Consider the following 8,047-nt stretch of genomic DNA (forward strand, 5'->3'; position numbering starts at 1 on the left):
CCAAGGTTGAAGATTTGGAGGTCAGACAAGAAGTTTCCTAAAATGGCAGGTGACCTGTAATTTCAACTGCCCAAAATGGAAACTTTTTCTCCTCGAAATTACTTCATCATACAAGCTTCAAATGGAATTTTGTCCAACATGAAAGTTGAAGATCTTGATCTCTCCATTCCGAAAAGTCCAAGAACTTGAAATTCCCATGTGTGGTTAGCGAGATATGGTCCAGTCATTTTCCAAAAATGCCCGAATCAAAGTGGCATAACTCTCACATGGAGTGGCCAAATTGGATGGTTTTTCTTTGAGCAAATCACATTTAATGTGTATTTTCATAATCCATCATCACATTTTTCCAAAAGCATTCATACAAAAAGGCCATTTTTTCAAGTGCACTAATTAAAATCCAAGGGCAAAATGGTCCAACTTTCAAGATATTTGGAATTTTGGCATGAGACTTTTTGCAACAATTTCTATATGTCATTTGTGACCTGTTGGAACCAAATTGGGACAGAAAATGAGCTGCATTAAGGAAGGGCATTTTGGCCACACACGTGAAAATTGCACATTAACACTAAACCTCCAATTTTTGCTAATCTTAATTAATTTTGTGATTAAGCCTTGGTATAAATAGTTAATTATAACTGTATTGCAAAACGACATTTCATTCTTCAAGATCCAAACTGAATTTCCCTCCAAAACCTCTCAAATTCTCTCAAAGCTTCATCACTTTTTTTCACATTTCTTCACCAAATCTTCATCAATTTGCTTCGTTCTTGATTGATTCATGCTCTACATGTGGTTGTGGTGAACTGTTTTGCAGAATTCGTGGCTAAATCTTCAAGAATTCCAACTGTCCAAAGCTTGCACAACAATGGCATCTTCATGATTCTTGCACTTGGAGCTGTTTCGAGCTAAGCTAGCTTCTCCATTCACCTTCCTAATCAACAAACTACATCTGTTTCGCATAATTGGAGCCAGAAACATCAAGATCAAGATCTGCAATCTCCATAAGGTGATTTTTCGAATTTCGCCATTGCATGAACTATTATGTGGTTTAGATAGATCTTGCAACATAGAACACACTGCAACTTGAATCATGCATTTTCGTTAAGAATTGAATGAGATATGTAGATCTGAACTTTTGGTGATAAACTTTCTTTCGCTCGATCTGGTTAGCATGAGTAGATTTAGGATGAATGCTTGTTGTTTCGATGTTCTACATGATGAGACGTTTCTATTGGTATACTGCTTGCATGATTTCGTGAAAATTTGTTCGTAAGTGTATGTTGTGTTCACTGTTCCGTCGTCTTTTTCGCGAAGAAATCGCGCATTCGCCTAGCGAGTGATCCGTTCGCCTAGCGAATGCTGAAGAAGATGAGTGCTCGCCTAGCGAAGCTTCCCGTTCGCTTAGCGAAGGCTTCCAGTAGGCGCCAAATTCAAATTTTTCGCTGGATTTACAAGTTTGCCACTGGCACCAATTATTTCATTTTTTTTCATAATTTCATGTCATTTTGATGCTTGATCTTTAGAAATTCATAACTAACTCATTTTTTATCCAATTTTGGTGAGATTTTTTTCATAATACTCCTGTTGATGTGTAGAGTTTAATGATGATTTTTGTGGAATTTTTGCATGTGTGAAAAAATAATTGGCCTATTGATTTTGTTCATGTGTACATTTTTACATGTTTCACCATATCCTTCATGAAATGCTCATACTTCCAAATAAATGAATGAAAATTTTTGTGCCTATTCTGGACATGTTGATGGTGATTTCCCTGTAGAGTTTGTGGTTTTTGGATACTTTGTTGATTAGACATGAATTTTTGAACTAAGGTGTGACAATTTGTGTCACACCAAGCTAGGTCAACTTCATGATTTTATTTAAAATGCTTAGGGATGTTGATTTGAGCTGAAATTTTGTGTGAATGATCATATGTATGTTGGGATAACATGAGAATTTTTCTGGAATTTTTGATGGTGTTTTCAATTTGATTGATATTTTTCTTCTCTGTTGGTTCATTTTGCAACCTTGTGTGATACATGTTGACATATCTTTTACGAAATTCTCATATTGCATTGGATGAATGTGAAATTTGGTGTGCTGATTGTAGACACATTGTAGGACATCATGCTTTTGGTCCCATTCATTTCTTAATTGTTCTCACTGTTTTATGAATTTTTGAAGTGAATGCTTGTGTTGATGCTATGAATTGGCTTGAATAATTGTGTCTGGATTTCTTGATTTTTATTGATCTAGTTCCTTTTGTCCAATTGAGCTGAAAATTGACATGCTATCCCTTGATTGTGTCCTGTTTAGGCGTGAAATATTTGAGGATTTTTGGAATTGTTTTGGTATGCTTTTGATTGAAGTAATTCTGTTTGGACATTTGGTGTTGCATTTGACCTAATTTGACATGTTTAGGTCATGAAATGATATTGGTGAAGGATATGAGCATGGGATCAATTGCATTTGCTTTCTATTTGTTTGAATTTGATTTTGGATTGGTTTTGCTTGCTGTTTAGAATTTTTTCTCCCTTTTGGACCCTAGGCTTGGCCTAGTGGTCTTGTTTCTCACATTTGGTTTGACTTTTCAGGATGAAATGCACCATGCTTAAGGAGATTGCTTCAAGTCAATTAAATTGAGATTTGGTTGATGTTTATAAACTAACTTGACTTTGTTTTGTAGGGATTGAAGCTTGAGCTTGAGCTTATAGTTTGCACTAATGTGCATTGTTTTGTGTTGTCTGTATAGATTAACATTTGCTGTTTACTGTTTGTCTGTCCGAGTACTGATGATACTTGATTGATTTCAAGTACATTTAGTCGCTTACAGTTCTTTAAGAACTTGCTTGCAGCTGCTTGGTTTTTAAACCAATAGAGGTAGACTTTCTTAACTTCATGTAGTCTGGAAGACCTGGCCTGTTACTTGGCCAGGCAACTGTCTGAAGTCCCCCTTTCGGGGCCATGTTTGTGGTTGTTTAACTTTGTCCCCAAGCAGGTAAAGACCTTGATTAAGGCAATTGGTGGATCATAGAGATATGCAATCTATCTCCCACTATTCTGTGAGTCGTCCCTCTGCTCACACTACTTGTGTTTGATGCATTGGGACACAAACCCAAGATCTTGTACTATGTACAGTTGTGTCAGAGTCCTTGAGTGTAGAAGGGTTCCTTCTTTCTGAACCCACACTCCTTTGTCTTGAGCTCTCCCTGACCAGGGATAAGAGCTGTGAAGTCTTATCTTCACTCTCCTTTCATCAGCTTCACCTTAGCCCCTCAATGGCAAGGTTAAGAGCTAACCATACCCCTGTACAGAGGACTTGCTCTTGCAGTCTTACCCTTTGATTGAGCCCCATTTGTGTGCATATAGTGTGTGCTACTTGTGAATGCTTGATTTGTTGTTTGCTTGTGTTGAATAGGATAGGCTTGCTTCCTGTGCAAGTTAGCTAGAAACCTTGACTTAGGGACAATCTTGCATGATAACAGCTAGGCTCGAGTCGTAGTCTCCCTAGTTGTGTCTCCCTCTGTTATCTGGTTAGGCTAGTCCTGTGTCCCTGCGTAGGGGAACTACGTCGCCCTGATCCTCATACCAGATGAGGTACGTAGGCAGGAGATGAGCAGATCTCTCCGGGCGCCTGTGTCTTTGTTTTGTATTGTTGTGTGCTTGGAAGCTGATGTAAGTCCATCGAGTGGCATTCGGGTTCCAGTGTGCGTTTGTTGGTTCGGATGCTGATGTAAGTCCAGCGATTGGCATTCAGGCTCCACGTTTGCCTTTGCCTGTGTTTGTTTGTGTACGTGTTAGCCGAGCTACGAATGCTCTGATTCTCCTTCGTCCAAAGGAGATACGTATGCATAGGATGCGATATCCTAGCGAGCATGTGTTGTTTCCCCAGTCCGAACTACTTTGACTCTGATGTCTATGCTTGATAGACTAAGTAGGCCCAGGATACGATGTCCTGCCGAGTCAGTCTTGTTTGTTTCTTGTGTCTCTTTCAGCCTGTGTAGATGTTATGAGCAGTGTTTTAACAACCATTTCCCTTCCTATTGTGTGTGGATCCCGTCGAGTACGACGGATGCGTAGGGGTGCTAATACCTTCCCTTCGCATAACCGACTCCCGATCCCATTCTCTTTGGTCGCGAGACCATGCTTTTTCCAGGTTTACTCTGAGCGTTCCCTTTCCCTCTTTTGGGATAAATAACGCACGGTGGCGGCTCTGTTGTTCTTGTTTTCCCGCCGGTTTTTTCGCGTAATGCGACAGCTGGCGACTCTGCTGGGGACATAGAGAAGTTGACCTGTGCTGGTCCATCTTCCCCGAGCGAGTCTCTCCTAGCGCTCTCTAGGTTAGGGCTTTGGTTGCTTTGTGCTGTTATTTATTGCATTCATTGTTCATTGTTTGCATTCAATGTGTGCATTAATGTTTGCATTCATTCATTTCATCTGCTGTGCTGGCTGTGTGTTCTCTGATTGGGGGTGGGTGTTACTCGAGGTAAAAGGCCCAATACCCAGGCTATGAGTGCAATCTAGGAAACCTAGGAATAGAGTGAGTCATGGGAAGCGGGTGGTATGCGCCACTTAGCGGAACATCGACGTCACGAGCAGTTCAGACCCTGGTGGGGTATCATCGTTGCATACTTCAGGTGTGTATATGATGATATTCTGCGAAAGGTTATTTATGCTGCGTTTCTTTCGACCTTACCCTGGCCTAGATGACACCCGTGAGTGGGGAGGGAATGATCATTTTAACAGGTACATATGGTGACTGTTGGTGACCGGTTGGTGACTGTTGGTGACTCAGTGTGTTCCTGTTGGTGACTCAGTTTCTCAGATTGGGTTCAGACGACAGTTGACCAGTTGACTTTGGGTTTCAGATGATCGTGATCAGAGTTCGAGCCGAAGTTTCGATCCTGTGTTCAGAGATGCACAACTTGCCAGTCGTGTCTGCATCATGTGCATCATAGCATGTTTATTTTTCAAAAGAAATGCAACAAAAAAAAATTGAAAAAAATAAAGAAAAAGGAAAAAACTAATCCCTGCATGCATATCATTTCTCAGGTACCTTCCAGAGCTTGATTCATTGATAGAGATGGCAACAGTTCCCGAGCTGAAGCGGAAGACCTGTTCCTATAGCTTTCACCGTGAGCCTCTGACGTCTCTGATTGAGTTGAGCAGTTTTGTGACCAGTGATCATCTGAAGGGGTTCGTTGACCAGTATGGGGACATTTTGACTTTGTTGAAGATGGCAGTTGACCCAGTGCCGTTGCAGACTCTTCTTCAGTTCTATGACCCGGAGCTTTGATGTTTCACTTTCCAGGACTATCAGTTGGCGCCTACTCTTGAGGAGTACTCCATTCTATTGGGTGTCCTGATTCAGCATCAGATTCCTTTCTTGGACGTGCCAAAGGAAGTTGACTTCAGGGTTATCGCTAGAGCTCTTCATCTGAGTATTCGAGAGATCAGTGATAGTTGGAAGACCAGTGGAGATGTTGTGGGCCTACCTTTGAAGTTTCTGCTGAGAGTTGCTAGAGGAGAAGCAGAGAAGGGGAATTGGGAAGCTTTTCATGCCCAGCTTGCTGTTATGATCTATGGGATCGTTCTGTTTCCGAGTATGCCCAACTTTGCTGACTATGCTGCAGTCTGCATCTTCATTGGAAGGAATCCAGTTCCTACTCTGTTAGCTGACACTTACTATGCTATCCACAGTAGGCATGGTAAGGGTGGGGCTATCAGGTGTTGTCTCCCACTTTTGCTCAGATGGTTTATGGCTCTCTTACCAGTCAGTGGACCGTTTGTTGGTGCTCAGAGCACTTATAGATGGACTCAGAGGGTGATGTCTCTCACTTCATATGATATCAGATGGCAGTCATACCGGATGGATGTGCGGGATGTTATTATGAGTTGTGGAGAATTCCGGAACGTGCCACTTGTAGGGACCAGGGGTTGCATCAATTACAACCCAGTTCTTTCTCTTCGCCAGTTAGGGTTCGTGATGAGTAGAAGACCGCTTGAAGCTGAGATAGCTGAGAGTGTGTATTTTGAGAAGCGTACTGACCATGTTGGATTGGAGCAGATTGGAAGAGCTTGGAAGTCTATTGGTGTCAGAGATGGATCCGTCTTAGGGAAGAAGTTTGCCATTGCTATGCCTGATTACACTGATTGGGTGAAGAAGAGAGTGGAAACTTTGCTGTTGCCCTATGATAGGATGAATCCGTTGCAAGTGCAACCACCCTTGATTCTTGCTGATACTGTGCCAGCTGAGCAGTATAAGCAAGCCCTGATGGAGAATCGTCGCCTGAAGGAGAAAGAGCAAGATGCCCAGATGGAGTTGTACCAGGCCAAGGCTGATAGGTTGAATCTGACTCATCAACTCAGAGATGCCCAGAGTGTAGGTGTTGGTGGTGTAAGGAGCAAGAAGAGATATTACTCAGAGATGGAGACCTTGCTAGATGCGGAGCACAGAGAGTGTTTGAGGTTGCAGAGGTCTGAAGCCAGTTATCTGAAGAAGATCAGAGACTTGGAGAAGCAACTCAGAGACAAAGATATCCAGTTGAAGAAGGAAGTCGACCAGAGACTTGCATCAGAGACCCGGCTTGGGGCAGAAGTTGTCGAGCTCAGAAGACAGTTGAAGGAGAAGATCACTCCCTTGCCAGAATGTTCAGAGTGTGAACTGTTGATAGACCAGTGTCACTACTTGAAGACGCTCATTCCTGGAAGTAACTTGTCTTAGCTTGTATTTCCTGATGTTTATGTTGAGAATCACCCCCAGGCTTGTTGGGTGGGATTCTTTTGTTGTACTTTGGTGGATATTTGGGTCTTCGTTGTATGATCCAGTTACTCATTTATAGATGAGATTTTCTCTGTATTCCTTGCTTAGTTGTATACTGTTTCTGTATCTCCCTGTTGCTTTGTGTTGTTGCAGGTTGTCGTTTCTTGAGATGGATCAGGCTCTTTGAATGCCTGAGAAATGAACATTTCATGTGCATCATATGCATTAGCATCATAATCATAACATTTGCATAACAGGTGTTCTTGTGCCAACTTCTCACTCTGGTTCCTGTGTCAGGCAGGATAGCGGATCAGTGACCACACCGGTATTCTACAAGACTTAATCAGCGCAGAAGTATGGATCAGGTTCAGACTGAATTAGCTGAGATGAGGGCGAACATGGCCCAATTTATGACGATGATGCAAGGGGTTGCTCAGGGTCAGGAGGAGCTTCGTGCTTTGGTCCAGAGACAAGAAACGGTTATTCAGGCGTCTAACCGGGGTTCACCTGTTGCTCCACCTGGTTTTGAGACTGTTAATGTTGCTGCTGCTCCCGGTCATGGTTACGCTACGGGAGAAGAACTCCAAGGTATAAGAATCAATGGTCAGCCTCTTGCTGCAGAGGTCAATGCCAGAACTACCCGGGCTCCGGTGCGTCATCCAGCTCCTCTTGTCGACAGACAAGAAGACATGTTCACAATGATGAGTGAGGACGACGGTGATGTTGCCAGAATGGAGGATAGGGATCGAAAGGTTGATGCCCTGGCTGAAAAGATTAGAGCGATGGAATGCCAGAACTCTCTTGGGTTCGATGTCACGAACATGGGGTTGGTAGAAGGTCTGAGGATTCCCCACAAATTCAAAGCACCCACCTTCGACAAGTACAATGGTACTTCTTGCCCTCGCACCCACGTGCAGGCCTACTATCGGAAGATCTCGGCATATACAGATGACGAGAAAATGTGGATGTACTTCTTTCAAGATAGCCTATCCGGGGCATCTTTGGATTGGTATATGGAACTCAAACGAGATTCTATCAGGTGTTGGAGGGATCTGGGAGAAGCTTTTCTCAGACAATATAAACACAAAATGGATATGGCACCTAGTCGGACTCAGCTGCAGAGTCTGTGCCAAAAGAATAATGAGAGTTTCAAAGAGTACGCCCAGAGGTGGAGGGAACTTGCTGCTAGAGTCCAACCCCCTATGCTGGAAAGGGAGTTGACTGATATGTTCATCAGCACACTGCAGGGTGTCTTCATGGACCGAATGGGGAGTTGCCCATTTGGAA

The sequence above is a fragment of the Lathyrus oleraceus genome, chromosome 3, assembly GCF_024323335.1.
Source record: "Lathyrus oleraceus cultivar Zhongwan6 chromosome 3, CAAS_Psat_ZW6_1.0, whole genome shotgun sequence".
Taxonomy (NCBI): domain Eukaryota; kingdom Viridiplantae; phylum Streptophyta; class Magnoliopsida; order Fabales; family Fabaceae; genus Lathyrus; species Lathyrus oleraceus.